This window comes from Mus musculus, chromosome 18, assembly GCF_000001635.26.
Source record: "Mus musculus strain C57BL/6J chromosome 18, GRCm38.p6 C57BL/6J".
In the NCBI taxonomy this organism is placed as follows: domain Eukaryota; kingdom Metazoa; phylum Chordata; class Mammalia; order Rodentia; family Muridae; genus Mus; species Mus musculus.
Genome location: NC_000084.6, coordinates 82469662 through 82486996, shown reverse-complemented (window position 1 = coordinate 82486996; position 17335 = coordinate 82469662). Strand labels below are relative to the sequence as shown.

The 17335-nt window shown below is 49.9% G+C and overlaps 1 protein-coding gene across 11 annotated transcripts in view; it reads right to left on the bottom strand.

The window, feature by feature from the left end:
* Positions 1-11906, bottom strand: part of Mbp (myelin basic protein) — a 110547-nt gene extending 98641 nt beyond the window's left edge. For 4 of the 11 annotated variants that reach the window (XM_006526454.3, XM_030250358.1, XM_006526456.3 and 1 more), the window contains exon 1: positions 11603-11906. The gene's annotated coding sequence lies outside the window, so the exon portion shown is untranslated. Of the gene's footprint in view, positions 1-10864; positions 11023-11602 lie in introns of those variants that run through there. The other 7 variants (XM_006526452.4, XM_006526455.2, XM_006526453.3 and 4 more) reach the window with 3 other exon arrangements.
* Positions 11907-17335: the final 5429 nt, after the last annotated feature.

Genomic DNA, 17335 nt, shown 5'->3' with positions numbered 1-17335 from the left:
TAGGCCGAATCATCAGTCCTGTCTCTTGCCTGGTAAACTCTGATCATGCCTCTCTCCAGATTACAAAATCTGTACGTGCTCTTTTGATCTCAGTTGTAAAATATAAGTCGTCTATGTGTGTATGTGTGTGTGTGTGTGTGTTTTAAAGGCAGCAGAATTTACTTAAAAGGGTACGTGATGGAGCAGGAGGAAATGGCCTTGGAGTAAGAGGCCAGAATTCTACCTGTTCCTGTCACTGGCAGCTCCCAGGTCTCTCTGAATGTGGTCCAGTTTTCCTCCCAGGACACGGGGGGGGGGGGGGGGGGGGGGGAGGCGTGGGGGAGGGGCACGGCTTGGAAGGCTCAGCTCCCATCGCCTACGCTGTGCTCTGATTTCTGTCGGGATAGGTGTGAACTTGATGCGAGCGCTCAGGGACAGGGGTATCTTTAGAAGCACAGCATCTCCTGAGGAGGTGTCAGCAAAGTTGTCTGCTCCGTGTCAGCTGCTGACACCGGATTCACAATGCTGGACACCAAGTCCAAGGTGAGAGACAACGACAGTCAATGTCACAGTGTCTGCCAAGTGATCAGGGCCAGAGGCAGCCAAGAAAGCAGGGAGGTGAAGCGCCAGCAGAAAGAACATGTACCTGCTGCCCTGGAGCTCAGCCCGTCCCGTAAGGAAGGGCAGGGAAGACCCAGGCGTCCCAGGAAGCCTCTAGACTTGCTTCATTCGACTTTGGATGTTCTAAAAGGCTCAGCAAGTTCTCCAAGCCAGATTCTGCCACCACAGGTCCTTGCAAACACCCAGCCTCAAGTGTTACCGCGCCAGACCCTGGGTGCTACTGCTCCATGATAATACCCCGGGCCTTTGCTCTCTTGTCACCTCATTGGGACGACAGCAAAGTGGGTCCTAGCTTTATGCATTGAGGTGTCCTCAGCACCCTGAATTGTGATAGTATACAGCAGGTACTTCATCCAGTGAGTGAAAAGAAGTGCAAATGAAATTCTAAAGTCACTTTCTCTTACCCAGACCAGGAGCATGTGCTCTCTCTCTCTCTCTCTCTCTCTCTCTCTCTCTCTCTCTCTCTCACACACACACACACACACACACACACAGAGGGGGAGGAGAAGAAGGAAATGTCTACATGTTTCATGGGTATCAGACTACCCCTTGAGTTGCAGCATGGCATTAGACCTAAACAGTATGTAAACAAGAGGGGTTGGGTGGGCCAAGGACTGGACAGTGTGAATACTAGAGTCTGGGTACTGTGAGAACCAGGGTCTGGTAGTAGGACGATCAGAGTCTGGGTACTGTGAGAACCAGGGTCAAGTGCCATGAGGACCAGAAACTACAGGGGCAGTGAGATCCATGCACCCTTACACAGTAGGACAGAGAGCAGAAGCTGAGGGCTGCAGACTCATCTGGAGCGGGAACCTCTGTTCAAGCAGGGGCAGGCACCTCAGCACACACTCTGTTCCTAGGAGAGCACCCACAGGAAGCGAGCCTCGCAGCAGAGGTAGGTGCCAGTACAAAAGAGGGAAGTTCTGGGTGTTCAAGGAAGGCAAACCTGCCCTCCCTTTTATTGGACTGACACCTTCCATGCCAGATGCCAGTGAGGCAGAGGAGCAGGGAAGGAGCAGATGGCTGGCACCTCAGATGTGCTAACGGCCATTGTCAGGGTCAGGCTTAGACCCCTATGTACAGGGCTACGAGGAGATCTACAGTCACCAAAGGTGGGACTGTGCCCTTCAAAAAGGATCACTCGCCTTTACCGCGCCTGCACTCCCAAAGTCACAAGCCCAGTGTCTCAGTCAACACATGTTAATTCACTCAGAGCTGTGGGGGAAGGATGCTTCTGTGAATGAATGACTTCCCCCCTCATCCTAGTGTGGGGAGTACACTCTCATGAGACTCCAGCCAGACCTTGCTAAAGCAGAGGCATCAAAAACTGGGTCAGTCCACAGAGTGTCTGGCGCAGCTGTCACCAGCTTTGACACCAGGACACTGAAGACACGTGATCAATTTCAAAAGGGACAGGGTGTGATCCTGGGCAAGTTGCAGCCTGCAGCTGCCAAGGTGCAGAGACCTCAGATGGGTGCTGTTTTCTTCCTCAAAGCCTGCAGACACCGCTGGGCTCCTCACCCTCGTTCTCTGTCCACTTTCATATTTCGAGCAGTCAGCTACGGCTTCTGACGGTTCAGTGTGCAGTTAGACTACAGTCTGTTTTTCACTCTCAGCAGAGTTTAAGTCAGTTCTATGAACTCTCTCTCCACCACCTTATCATAGAAGAAGTGGCCAGGCCTTGCTGTGCTGGAAGCCGGGATCACTGCAGGACCTTTAGGGACTTTGGGTTTTCCGTGGCTTTATCTGATGGTGACCCCCATGTGAGTTCAGGAGCTCCGTGTTAGTAAATGGTGTAATTAATCTCTGAACGCCTCACATCAGCGGCCTGCAGAAGACTCCAGAGGCTGTGACTGGAAATATTATTCCCCAGAGAAGGCTGAGCTAATGCTGGAGCTTGGAGGGGAGCTACTCAGGCTTCAGAGCAGCTGCCCCGCCCCCCAATACTTAAGCTCCTTCGACAGAAAGAGGTCGGAGGTAAACCTCTGAATGTAGAATGAAGGCTGAGTCTCACAAACTCTACCTGTGTGGGGAGGACCAGTAAATGAAGTCCTGAAGACTGGGGCTCAGTGAGGTATCAGTGTGTGTGTGTGTGTGTGTGTGTGTGTGTGTGTGTGTGTGTGTGTGTGTGTGGTGTGTGTATGCATTATCTATCTATCTATCTATCTATCTATCTATCTATCTATCTATCTATCTATCTACCAATCATCTATTTATCTATCATCTATATTCTATTATTCATTTTTTCTTTATATTACCTATCTATCAATCATCTATTTATACCTATTTACCCATATCTCTGCCACCTGTCTGCTCTGGTATGTATGTATGTATGTATGTATGTATGTATGTATGTATGTATATGTGTATATATATGCATGCATGTATGTATGAATTATCTATCTATCTATCTATCTATCTATCTATGTATCATCTATCTCTCTACCTATTGTCTCTCTCTGTCATTTCTTTATCTATCTAATCTTGCTTGCAGGCCTTATCATGATCTCTGCATTTCTGTGTTCTACCTCCCCATCTATAACAGCTCCCAACAAGCAGTTTGGAAGCAAACAGGCCTGGCTTTTAGCATCTGCTTTAAATCCTTCTCTCTGCAGCAATAGGTCTGGACACATGAAGATGATAATGTAATTAAGACCCACCATCTCCCCTTTAGAGCTCAGTGCTTCAAACACTGCCACGTACAGCGACGTATGATGGGGTGCATGCATCAGGCCTGTTTCCGAAATAGGGTGTGTATTCCAGTTTCAGCGAGCATTCACACTATACTTCAGGACACCCCAAGGCTATTATGTCATCAGACCACTAAATAAAAACAACCAGCAGTACTGCTCCCCATCCCTCCCCAGGCACCCCAAGAACCCCTCCCCCACACCTTTCCCTCCTATACACAATGCATGTACACCCCATTCCCACACACATGCTGTTTCTACCCACCACCCACGTGCACACACGCAAACATGCACACAAGAGAATGGTTACACTTGCCTATAGTCCCAGCACTTGAGAGTTGGAGGTAAGAGAATCAGGAGGTCAAGACCATTCCTGTTCCTCCGAAATGGGTTTGAGGTCAACCTAGACTACATGAGAGCCAATCTCAAAAACAAAACAAAACAAAACAAAACAAAACAAAACAAAACAGCAACAACACACACAACTACCATCACCACCACAAAACCAAAGACAACAACATTTTTTTCCCCTCCACTGTGAATTTTTTAATCATTGATTTAATGGGCCTGGTCTTTTCAGGCAACACTTTAAACCATGCCCCAACCCTTTATCTGGCTTCTAGAGGCAGAAAGCAGGTTTAAACATCTGATTTCTGTATAGTCAGGCTTTTGCTGGGCATTCGATGTAGGGTGAAACCAGATACTGTAGCAAAGCCACGTGTTTATGCAGCACACACCAGAGATCTGTTGTGGTACATGGTGCAGTGACTAAAATACATTGACTATTCCAGAATGGGGTGTGTGTGGGGCGCAGGGAGATGGTTGAATCTCTCGTCCTTTGGGGGCAAATGTATCTTGTATACAGGGCTGGCCTTGTCGTTGCCAGTTACAGAGTATGGTCTTGAACTTCTGATCCTCCTGCCTCCATCTCTGAGGTCTGGGATACAGACCTGTAGCACCATACAATATCTGCAGTACTGAGAATAGAATCTCACATATTTAAGGCAAACACTGCACCAACTGAGCTACATTTCCATCGCATGAGAGCCACCGTTCAAATGCAGCAGGGAAGTGAAGCCACCCCAGGTCTGCCAGGAATGAACTAGGTGTCTCAGCCTGAGCTTGAGGATGCTCACCAAGGGACTCTGGGAGGCTAACAGACCTGGAGAGTAAATGGAGGGGAGAGGGCATGTGCCTACAGTTTATCATCAGTTGGTGTCTACTGAGGGCTGGTCCTGTGGCTAAGCCAGCAGCCTTGGCCCCTGAGAAGCCAGTGCAGTCCTTCTGCTTCAGAGGCCCTGTGGGGTTGGTCTGAACACACTGCAGGGAGGTCAGCAGGTACTTTATGTTAGGAAACGTATTCATGACCTTCTAAGTTTCTTAAGAAAACCACAATCCCTCGAAGGCAAGAACTCCATCTACTTTCCCTCAATGCAGCCTGAGATCACTGCACCGTCTCTGGTGTCCAGAAGATAGCTGACCTGTGCCTCTGCTGTACAGATGGAAACCCTCAGTGCATCTCTGTAATTTTACCTCGCAACTCTACGTAGACCTCAAGCACATGAAGAATCAAGGGATGTGATTACCCACAGCATGCCTCACGAGACACAGCAGCAGCATATGGGTAGGAAATATGACTAAGTATGGGTAGAGACTCAGAAATGAATGTCAAAAATACACATACATTGTTAGCATAAACTTTATCAATCTCTCCATCAACACGTCTACAAACATTCCACTTGATAGGGATACACAGAGGGTGTCTTAATGACACTGAGATGGGTTTGTGTGCACGTGGAATTGTTCAGACCTGCTGAACAGAGCTAGACGCGAGGGCCATGTCTGTACATTTCCTTTTTTGAGTTAGTCCAGAGGTTCGAAGACTGCATTCCCAGCCCAGTCTCCAGGACTGTGTAAGAATGTGCCAGGGACAAAGCTGAGGGCAATGCACTTAGTAAGACTTTTCAGGGAAAGGTGTGCAGGCTATAGACAACACAAGGGAAGAAACACAATGCGGGCAGGTTGGTCCCTTCTTCATCAGAAGACAGGGATGTAATCAGAGCAGGGGCTATACTCAGAGTTGAGGATGACAATACAGCCCCTGATATGGAGGGAAGATGACCCAATGTGTGTGTGTGTGTGTGTGTGTGTGTGTGTGTGTGTGTGTGTTGACTTCTCGACCTTCAGGTTTCCAGGTCAGAAGAGCAGGTGGGAAACAAATCCCACAGAAAAGTCTCTAGATAGGCTTCGTCGCTTGGCACTCCCAAAGGTGGGCCACACACTTGCAGGGCTGCTATGCAGTGTGAACGAGAGCACCAAGTAGCCTCACCCTACGTAAGGCAGAGGGATGTGCACAGCTGTGGGGTAGACACTTTCTGTTTATACAAATAATGAATCAAAGGAAACAGAATGCTGTCCTCAGGCCAGTCCTGACAATCCTACTCAGTACAGCACTCAGGAGTCTAGCCAAAGACAAGATAAGGAAACAAAAGCAGTTTCTTCATCGTTTGTTTGTCTTTTATTTTCCTTCTGAGACAAGGCTTCACTGCGCAGCCCTGGCTAGCCTGGAACTTGATTATGAAGAAGAGGTTAGCCTGTAACTTAGAGAGATCCACCTGTCTCTGCCTCCTAACTAGTAGGATTAAAGCCATGTACTACCCAGCCTGGCTTATGTTTCCCAATATTCTTTCATTAAACCCGAAAGGCACAATAGCAAAAAGCCTCAGCTTAAACTTCATACTTGACACAAAAGTTACTAAAAATGGATCGCAAGCTAAAGTGTGAATGAAAGGAGAAACTAAAGCCCGTCAACGAAACAGAAAAAGAGAAGCAGGAGGGTCCCTAGGCCTGAGACAGGTAGGGAACCACCAGCTTCTGTTTTCTCTTTCCTTTCTGTTTGTTTGGAGACAAGGTCTCACTATGTACCTCTGGCAGGCTTGGAATTCACAGACATCCTCTGCTTCTGCATCCCAAGTGCCGGGCTTCAAGGAAGATGCCACCATACTCTGCTAGGTGAATAAGCCTTACGACTTTACATCAGAAACAAAACAAAGGAGCAAAAATCCCCACCCTGCCAACCACCAAAGGGAGAAGGAATTCCCCAAAATGCTTGTCCTGATTAGAGGCAACTTTCTCTCTGAGCAGTCCCCTGGAGGAGGAGAAAACATTGGTGAAACTGTCAGAAACGAGCCAGTGTTAGAAACAACCCATCGGATTTAATCGTGAGGGGAAGAAACAAGTAGCCTTTTTGCTGAAGGAGTTGTGAGTGGCAGATGCGTACACTTCATCTCTGACACTGCCAAAACCACCATGGACTGTCCCATTTGTATGTCAGAATAGCAAACAAAACCCCAAACCAGTGACTCTCCTGAATGTGTGTGAGGTCCATTCTCTCTGACAGTGCTGAGTGGAATGTAGTGTCACAGCATCCTGGAAATGAGATGCCCATTCCTTATAAAATTAAACAGGTCACCATGAGCTTCAGCGACCGCACTCTTGGGCGTTTGTCCCAGAGGTATGAAAACGACGTTCACACAAGCAGACGGTGGATGTTCATAGCAGTTTTGTGTGCAATAACTCAGAATGATTCAGAATGCTGAAAGGACCCAAGCAGTCTTTCAAGGAGGCTGGATGGCAGGCAGAGCTTCTGCACCACGAAGGCCACAGCAACCACACAGAATAAACCACGGCATGAGCGAGCGCTCAGGCACCTGTGTGCTGGCGGAACTCGAACTGCAGAAAAATGCCGACCCCAGGACGTGCCACATCGATGTGTTTGTACAGAGATGACAGCACCAGAGAAATGGAGGAACAGCATCCTGGCAGCCTGCCCTGAGGGAGGGGAACAGAGGAAGTTGCCTGCCTGCACCTAGGAAGAATAGCGTGAGGCACCACACAGAGAGGGCCCTGGGGTTCATCCTTGATGTTGCTAGCAGTCAGATGTTCTACACAGTGACATCACATATATCCTGACAGATAGACAGTCACAAAGCACACAGACACAAACACACAGAGACATAGGCATGAGACACACAGAGACACTGACACAGCTAGATGCACAGACTCAGAGACAGGCATAGGGATGCTGGTGTGGAAACTGGTGGAGCCTGCAGTCTGAGTTGGTGTCACAGCTAAGTGCGTGGTTGTGTTCTGTGCTGTACTTTGGAAGATGTTATCACTGGGGAGACAAGGTGAGGGTTGTATGCATGAGTGAGCTCTGTATTGTTATCTTTTCCCTTCTCCCCTCCCTTCTTACTTCCTTCCCCTCTATCTCTCTGTCTCTGTCTGTCTGTCTGTCTGTCTCCCTTCATTCTACCTTCTCTTCTCCTCCCCTCATCTCTGACAGAGTCTCACTATGTAGCCCAGGGAGTTGTGGCCAACTCACCATCCATCTGAGCGCTACAGCCAGAGCCACTCACTCCAGCTCCAACTCTCTATGTGATGTCTTGCAGTCACCATAGGGCTGCTATTATCCCCAAACAGAAAAAATTAACAGATTGTCTCAACTAAATATACACAGTGTTATGCATCATTCCAAAGGTTAGGGTTGGGGTTGGGGCTCCATTCTGGATATCCTTCAGGAGATCCAAGAGTTCGAGCCTGCCTTGGGCATATCCAACATCAGCTTTCCTAGGTCATTCAGTAAAACGTTGATCTCTCGCTAATCAATAATGCGAGTCTCCTTTCTCCACATCCTCCTTCACACTTGGCGCAGTCAGGACCTGAGACTCCTCACTGGCATGAGGAATGTGAAACTGTATCTTATCACCGCTTTAGCTTTCCCCCCTGAGTAGCTGTGGGTTGAGTTCTTTTCATACTTTATTAAGTATGGGGCTGATCTCTCAGACCTTAGAGATGTCTAGTCACACATCTAGTGTCACATGTCCCAGATGTTGCGCTCACTCTGTTGATTCCATTCTTCAGACATCTTTTTATTTTATGTTTATTGGCGCCGGGTCTCATGCCTCATGTTGTTCGCTGGCCTGAAACTCTCTATGTGGCAGAGGTTGACCTTGAACTCTAACCTTCCTGGCTTCATTTTCCAAGTGTTGGGGTAACAGACTGCTGGGCATCGAACCCAGGACCTGATGCACGCTAAGCAAGCGCTCTACCAACTGAGGTATATCACAGCCCACTGACTTTCTTTTCTTTTCCTTCCTTTTCTTTCTGTCTCCCTCCCCCCGCCTCTCATTTTTATAATACTGCCCCTAGAACTTCTCGGTTTTGCTTACAAAGTCCAAAACCAAACAACCTTCAGAACCACAGAACCACATCTTTAAATCTCCTGAGTGGGGAGACGTCCTGATGGCTTCAGAATATGCAATGTGTTCTGAGTAGCCAGCAGAAAAAGTCAGAAAAGAAAGCTCAGCAGCCTGGATGTGCCTCAGGGAGTCCAGCTACCTCTTTGTCAGTCTGTCCTAAGTGTAGAGGGCTCCCATGTGTTGGAGCCACTGCCTCCGAAAGGATCAGATTGGGTGGCTAACTGGCCTGCCCTACTGACTTTGTTTCTTGTTTACAGTCTTCCCAGCACAGATTTCCACAAAGAGTTAGAACCTTCCTGGGAGAATGTTCTAGCAGTTCTTCATTTCTGCCTGGTAGGCGCAGGGACTTTTCCAGTGTGTTACTCCCTCGCAGACTTCCCTTAGTGCACTCAAAAGGACTAGCAAGAGCCCCTCTCTGCAAAGCCATGGCTTTTCCACGTAATGCTGAATCACAGGGACACCTACTTTTCTTCTTTAATGACAGCAATGGAAGCCAAGGAAGGGATAACAACAAGGTTGGGTGTCAGGTCACCTGGAGACAGAGACTGGATGCTTTAATAGGCATGGTCATTCACTGGTGGTGGGCTTACATTTTTGTTTTTGGTAATGTATGTATGTATGTATGTATGTATGTATGAGGGTACGTGCATGTTGTGAGCGCTGATGTCCTCAGAGTCACAGAAGATGATGCTGGATTCCTGGGAGCTGGAGTTGTAAGCAGGTGTGAGCCAACTGATGTGGGTGCTGGGAACTGAACTACATCCTCTCCGAGAGCAGTAAGGTGTCTTTAACCACAGAGCCATATCTCTATCTGAAGGGGGCACCTTCAAGTGGCCATGAGGGGGTCAAATGGGGCCAGGTGGCTCTTCAGTCTCCAAGTGCCTGAGAGGCAACTAATGTAATGAAGGGGAGGGGGGAGGAAGGAGGGAGCTCTCCCAAGGCCGTTAAGCTGTAAATGCAGTAGTTAACAGCTCTCAGCAGGGAGCCTGCTGTTTAGTGCGAGGTCAGCCACCGCCACCTGCTCCTGGGGAGGCAGCTGCTGACTTTGTTTGGAAGAACCTGGAGAGGGGTTTGTGAGATGGGTCAGTGGGTAAATCACTTGCCACCAAGGCTAACGACCTGAATTTGATCCCTGCAACCCACAAACCCACATTGTGGAAAGAAAGCTTACTCTTTACAAGTCATCCTCTGACCTGCACACATATTCACACACACACACACACACACACACACACACACACACACACACACACGTAAATAAATGTAATCTAAAGATTAAAATCACAAAGAACCGGAAGAGGAAAGAAAATGAGCTTCAGCACTCCAGAATCAGTCTAAACTGGAACATCCTTGAAAGACAGGGCTAGGTTCTTTTTCCGTATTCACACATCTTTTTTTTTTCTTAAAAAAAAAAATCACACACACACACACACACCATTTCCACAAAGAACCAACACTCCACATCTAAACAGGCATTAAATGGATTTACAAAATGGATTTGAGCATACTAGGTTTTTTGTTTTTTAAATCTCAAGTTGATAAAAAGCAGTCGTTTCAGAACATTAAATCCGTAGGAGTTGCATCTCACATTCATGATTATTTTAAAACATATCTTCTCTTTCGGGTTTCTGAGAATCTAGCTGGGGATGGCTACCCCAACCTGGACTGGTGTGCACCTGTACAGTTGTCTGAGAGAGCACTACAGGCCTCTGGTTCTCAGGTGCTTTGGCCTGGGATGGCCTTGTCCCCGACCCCGAGTGCTCACACCCACCCCAGAGGTGTTGGCAGGTAAGCTCTATTGGGGAGAGCCATGGGGAGTGAGCGGGTGGGTGGCCCTTTGAACTTAGCGAGACGGACTCTCCCAAACCACAGGTCTTAAATGAGAACTCACTTTCTCTGAAAAAGTCGTTCTAGGTGTGTGTGTGTGTGTGTGTGTGTGTGTGTGTGTGTGTGTGTGTGTGTAGGCAAAGATGATGTCTGCCTGATGTTTGTCTCCCACAATCCAGTTCCAAGAGTTTCCCCAACACAGAGATCCACTCTCGTATGTTGTGTGGATCGGCAGCTGTCTAGCTAGCAAACAGCAAGGAGAACCTCGGAGAACCAAACCCTTGTCCAAGCTTTGCTCCGCGTTCCAAACATGGATCTGGACTACCACCTCAAAATCCCAAACCGGGTACGCGCGGTTCATACAAGCCCTAAAAACCAGAGTTTACAACAAACCATAGCAGAACACGAGGACTGCCCCCCCGCACCCCCCCTCCCCCGGGAACCACTGGGACCCTGCGCTTAGGCAGGACCAGGAGATCAAGTTACCGCGGGAAGATCGGACTCAGTGCCAGTGCCAGCAGGTGGCCGCAGGTGGGTTGGGGGCTACGCGCGGCGCCCAAGGGCCTAGGAGCCTGAGACAGGCCCCGAAAGGCGGAAGCCTGAACAAGTGCCTGTCACCGCCCTCTGCTCAAAGGGAAACTGCTTCTCCTCGTGGGGAAGGGCAGGGCAGGGATCGCCCACTGGGCAGCAGGTGTGTGATCAGCAGGCACCGCAGGCTTGGATGGACCCTAGTGTGCCTCAGAGCCCATCAGACCCCTCTCCGTAGCTGAGGGCGGTCTCTCTAGACAGAGGTCACCTCCTCCCTCTAAACTCCTCCGCCACCTCCCCTCACCAAGCCTAGGCCTCTCGAGTTTCAGCGACCCCGGAGTCCCAAGAGCTAGCTGGAAACCACCCCTGTATACCCCCAGGCTTCCAGTCCCCACTGGTGTGGACCTGAGTCTATACTCGCGTCCACCCTTCCTAAGAAAGATCGGGGCTGTCGACGTGGTATCGGGTCCCGGAGGTCGCCTAGCTGCCACCTGCCGGGCCACCTGCACCTCTGGTCAGGTGTGACCCAGACACTCTTGGCCTTGAAGAAGGGAAACAGAGTTCTGCTGCCCTCACAGAAGGCCCCTTCTTTCGCCTCTCAAGGAGTCAGATTCCGTACCGGGGTCTCCCGCTCGCAGGGGCCCCGAGACAAAGGCACCAGGGCTGCCCCTCGCGTCCCTGCTAATGATCACTTACTGGTGCTGGCTGCTGCTCGGAGGCCAAGAGGGGCCCAGGATCCCGGGATCCCGGCGGATGGGACCCAACGCTGGGCTAGGGGTCGCTGGGGCGCGGATACTATGTTCCGGGGTCGTGAAGCTCAGGCCGCCTGAGCCAGAGGCTGGTCCTCCCTGGCGCGCAGCGGCGGTGACTGACAGCGGCTGCTCCGGGGACGGGCGCGCACCCCGCTCCCGCCCCGCCTCCCAGTGCTTGAAAGCAGGTAAACGCGCGCCACTGGGAGGGCGGGGGACACGCGGGGACCCAGGGGGCAGGGCAGCCCTCGGAGCGGTGGGGCGGGGCTTTGCTCGTCACCGCCCTACGCTCCCGCACCGCTGCTCTCTGGACTTTATTGCTTCAGGAATCTGAAGAGCAGGACCTGGCAAGAGAGGTCTAAATGGCATCGCCCAGAACCACCGGATAACTTGAGCCCTGGAACCTGTCCCCGACTAGGCCTGAGGTGGATCTCTGTGTTCTGGGACTGAAGCTGGAGCTGAGACCACAGGTGCTGGCTGGAGGGCCTAGGACGCCTGTTGTCACGAAGTAGTAGGCTCCGGACTCCAGCAAGGAAGCTTCCCCGTTCTGTCACTCAGGAATCCTCTGTGTAGACGCTGCTTCTTTGGACACAAGTTCCTTGCTATCACATGGATCTTTTGACTCCATTAGCCTGGCTCTGGGTGTGTGGGAGGGACTAGTGGATGGGGATCGCACTAAGTCTCCAGTTCATGAGATAAACCATACCAGGGGATTATTCAGACAAGCCGGGGACACCTACCATGCATACAAAGGTGAGCAGAGTACAGGCGGACTCAGAGCTGACTCCCAGGGAGTTTCACATCCTTTGGAAGGTGGAGAAGGTGGAGAATCAAGTGACTCTGTCCAATTGCCAGTCTTCCTAAGGCAAATATTTCCACAGCAGTCTAGATACATCTAACTGGTCCTTACCTAGGAACCGTGTGTGTGTGTGTGTGTGTGTGTGTAGGGATGTAGGTTCTGGGATTTGGAAGTAAGGATAAAAAGACAAGAAAAAGGTGCTAGTCCAACCTAAGATGGAGCGACTGTAAACTTGTTTTAAGCAAGAGAGTCACTCAGGACAGTGACATCCAATGCTCACAGCTGCTCAGGTCACCCTTGGTACCCAGGACATTAGAGGATGTTGGAACGCTAGGTCCCTAACTCAATCCATGCATCAGAACTTCAGGTCAGCAACCAGATGTGTCCCAGCATCCCTCCCCTGCAGATGTCAATGAATCTGGGCTTCAGAGAGCTGCCTAGCTACATTGAGAACAAACCCCTACCGCCCTCCAAGGTTTCTGCTGATTTCTAGAAACAGCAGAATTCTCACAGGGTGGCAGGCATGGCTGCCCTGTTAGACCATTGGCAAAGGATTTACGAAATGTCGCCTGCATGGGGTTTGTGGGCATACAATGCATCTGTAGACAGGAGACCAGACACTCAAACTCCAAAGAGACTTTCAGAGAAAGATGCGAGTGTGGAGCAGGCTATCTAGTAGGGCCATTGGTGAGTATTTGAAGGGCCATTCATGGCTTAGCAGCTTACTGCGCTGCTGGTTAAAGAAAAAAACACAAGACCCAGGGACCAGGGGAGGTGAAGCAAGTCTCACTGTGGAGTCAACTCTTACCCCTAGCAAGATGGCTGCGATTCAGCCCTTTGGGTGAAACTGAACGTCACCTTTTGACAAGCCTCCTGTTGTCTTTGGTATTTTTAAGGAGCCATGGTGCACAGTGCAGTTATCTTCTCCTCCCACAAAACCTCGAGCCACCAGAGGGTAGGGTGGTTACACAGTCTGTCAACAGCTCACACCTCAGCAGGCTGCATAGGCTTCTGTGTGCAACCCGTGCTTAGCACATGCTTACGGAGTCGGGACTCCAAACGCATCATGGTAGGTTAAGATGCAGATTAAAGCTGGGGAGAGTTTGCTGGGTGTGCAAACTTGAGAGCCTGAGTCTGAGGCCTCCCTGATCATGTCAAGGCCTAGTGTGATCACAGGTACCTGGAGAACGGGGCGTCGGGTGGATCTCCAGAGTTCTCTGGCCAGCCAGCTTAGTTAAAACAAAACAGTGAGCTTCTGGTTCAGTGAGACTCAGTCTCAAGGGAATCAAGTGGGAAGCATTAGAGGAGGGGGGGAGGGGGGAAGAGGAGGAGGCCTGATGCACTCTTCTGGCTTCCATGTGCAAATTTCAATATGTGCACATATATGTATATGCCGAACACATGTACATAGAAGAAAATTGATCTAAATACTTCTGAGGGTGCTCATATTTGAGTTTTCCGGTTTTCCTTTCAGAATTACATTTATAATTCTATTTTGATTGTGAAAGGGCTGGATTTCGCTTTCACCCCTGGTCTGTGATTTGCCGTTTTCTTGAGGTCTTCATGAAGTATATAGAACCGACTTGGGGCTGGTCTGTTGTCTCACTGAGTGCTCTAGCGAACAACTGAGTGTGACTGGTCCTGTTCACAGACTGTGAGGAAATTAGGTGAGTGACTTACAGAAAGTACAGCCTGAGGAAAACCTGATGCGAACAAAGATCTACAGCTCCAAGTACAAGCTCACCAGACCCCCTGTTGCTGCACTTCGTGTAAAATTAGGGCAGAGGTGTCTGGATGAGAGAAACCAGTTCATACCAGTTACCACCATCAATCTGTTATTGTTTTATAAGTTGTAAAACACACTATTTCCATTTAACTATAGCTTCACAATTCCGTCGACAAAACAAAAACCGGAAGGCTCTCGATGACCAATATATGAAATTCACTGACTAGTCTCTGTGTTCATGCTTTCTACAGGGGTTGGTAACTTCTATTCCAATTTTTTTTTTAAATTTTTGTGTGATATCTAACTATGTTTGGTGGTTTTCAGCAAGCCTCTGAAGTCCCCTGGGCCTCTTAGCACTCACAAGCAGACTTTAAGTTAGAGTTGATATGGTAATTTGTTTCCTGCAGTAGGCCTAACACCATCTCCTATCTCACTCTGTTGTCTTCCTGTGTGACTTGGCACTCAGGCTGTGGGGGTGCAGCATATGTCTCCTCCCTTGAACCTTGCCAAGGCTTTCTAATTTCTTCCATCATCATGCAAGTCTCTGCACTTGAGACAAACACTCCACCACTGAGCTACATCCTCCTTGCAAAGACCCTGCATGTCGGAGGCTGGATCACAGCAATGCCACCAAGCTTGTCCTTTCTCAGAAGAGCTGTTATGTTTGGAACCTGACCACCAGGTTTGAGGCAGCCCAGACAGACCGTGGGGTAGCCACGTGCACACCCTGTGCCTGACAGCTGCGTGAGATGCTTCCAGCTGTGAGAGGGGACAAGCCTTTCAGGAAGTCTGCCTTGGGGTCACCCTCTTCTGAGTCCTCCCAGCTGAGCTCAGACAGCACGGAGCAGAAACAAGCCATCTGCTCACTGTGCTCCCAAGCCCTGACCTACAGAGGCTGTGAGCACAGCTCATTGGTTGTTTCTTCAGTCCATCAAGTTCGGGTGTGCTGTGTGTTGAGGTGGCTGGAAGAGGTGGTGGGACGATTAAACCAAACAGTGGGGCATGGCAGAATATTGAAGAGGGGTTGTTGCGGTCTGTGTAGATAACCACAGAGAAGGAAGCAGTTTATTAAATGTCAATCTTGATTGTCAAGCATTTCATGATTCCTGCCACTCATTTACGGACTTATTTAGTAAAACAGAACAAATCAACAACAACAAACAACAACAAACAGCAACAACAAAAACCAACATGGAAACAAGGTACCTGCCTCTCTGGAGGAACAGGAAGCACTCTGGCAAACAGGGAAGGGTGTGCCCACCTAGAGAAAAGGCCTGTGCTACCAGGCAGAGCTCCAGAGCCCTGAGGAGCACTGCCCAGCGTGGGGAGTGGTCAGGTGGAGGAAAGGGAACAGAGCACTTGGGGAGCTTGTTGGAAACAGGTAGGTCAAAGGGACCAGCCAGCCACCAAGCCCCAGAGAACCGCAGTAAAGCAATCTTGTCACAGCAGATACTTAACCAACACCTGCCAGAGACCTAGCACTTTGTGGAATTCACTCACTCAATGCCTGCATTGAAGCTGTTACTCAGAGGAGGAGCCTGAGCCTAGGGACCAGCAAGGCGCACTTAGGATCAGCCAGTGGGTTCAGAGCAGTGCCTAGGTGCCAGGCAGAGGCCTCACACAGGCCTGTTCAGTGGCCCTGGAAGGGTCGGGAGCTGGAGACAAGATCTTTCCAAATCCCAAATCCCACATGGGTGGGACAGCTCTGAACTCATGGCAGCCTGACTGGCTCCTGGTCATCTCATGCTTGGCAGAAGACGTCCTGTGTAGGTGTGTGACCATCATCTTTAATTCAGTACCAAAGAAGGGCCACCCCTGTAGCCCTTCGTAATCTGGAGGCCCGAGAGAAGCTCTTTGGAGAAGACTGGGTGATGTGTTTATAAAAAGATAAAGAGGAAAAGAATATGTTCTATGGGCCCATGCCAAGGCATCCCTCCCCCCTGAGGGACCAGCCACACGAGGGTATAGTATAGAATAGCGTTTATTCAGGGCATAGGGAGGGGAGTTAAGAGGGTAGTAGAGGCAGAGAGAGGGAGAGAGCAGAGGAGTAGAGACTGGCCATGGCCACATGGAGAAAGGGGGAAGGGAATGGGGAAGGGAAGAGCCCAAGAGGGCAAGAGAGAAGCAAGAGAACAATAGAGCAAGAGAGGGAGGAGGGGGCAAGCAGCCCCTTTATAGTGGGTCAGGCACACCTGGCTGTTGCCAGGTAACTGTGGATCAGGCACACCTGGCTGTTGCTAGGTAACTGTGGGTCAGGCACACCTAGCTGTTGCCAGGTAATTGTGGGGTGGGGTTTAGACAGAATGCTAACTTTGGGGAAGGGCAGCTGACCCACCCATTAAATCTCCTAAACCCAATTAGGCTGTGGAACTAACAGCAACCTGCTTGAATAAGGGACTCTTGCCTTCCTGGCCTGATGTTCCCTGTCCTATCTGTGCATCTGGGGACAGTTTCACCCTTGTGAGCCATGTCAGGGTAGCTGAGCTGTGTGACTGCGAGGCAAGGGAACGGCTGCTCCTCTCTGAGCCACAGGCTTTCCGTTTGCAGTGTAGAGACAAGTGCTTCCTTACCACGCGGCTGGGCTCTTTCCACGGCCCAGGCCATGTGACTGGGAAGCGGTGGTGAGGCTTGCTCATTTGCCTGGCAGTTATCCATGTCCTTTACAAACAGATGAGTTCAGAAGAACTCCAGGCTGGCAGTGGAAATATTACCTAAGTTACAGAGACAGGAAACCCAGCCTGTTGGGCTCAGGCGCCCCCTAGAGGACAGGTGTGTCAATTCAGGCCACTTATGTCACACCGAGGGATGAAGCAGGTTGCACCAGCAGTTTGGAGGAGAGTGGGTCCAGGTTACATGGGCGCATTTTATAAAACACGTCTACACTAATTATAAGCACACAACTAGACTATGCAACTCAAATGGTACCCAGTAGAATGTGTGTGAGCATGTATGCACAGAGTGGCGGGGAAGCTGTCTAGGCCTCACATCTGCTAGACAAGAGCTCTCTGACTGAACTATACCCCAAGCCAAGGACCTTGAGAGTTTTTGCCTCTATCTCTGTCACCCTCAAAGGATCTGGTGGCAGTGAAGAACACCCAGATATTGTTTAGCTTTTCTGCATAATATTCCTGTTTCCCGGGATGAATGCTCATATA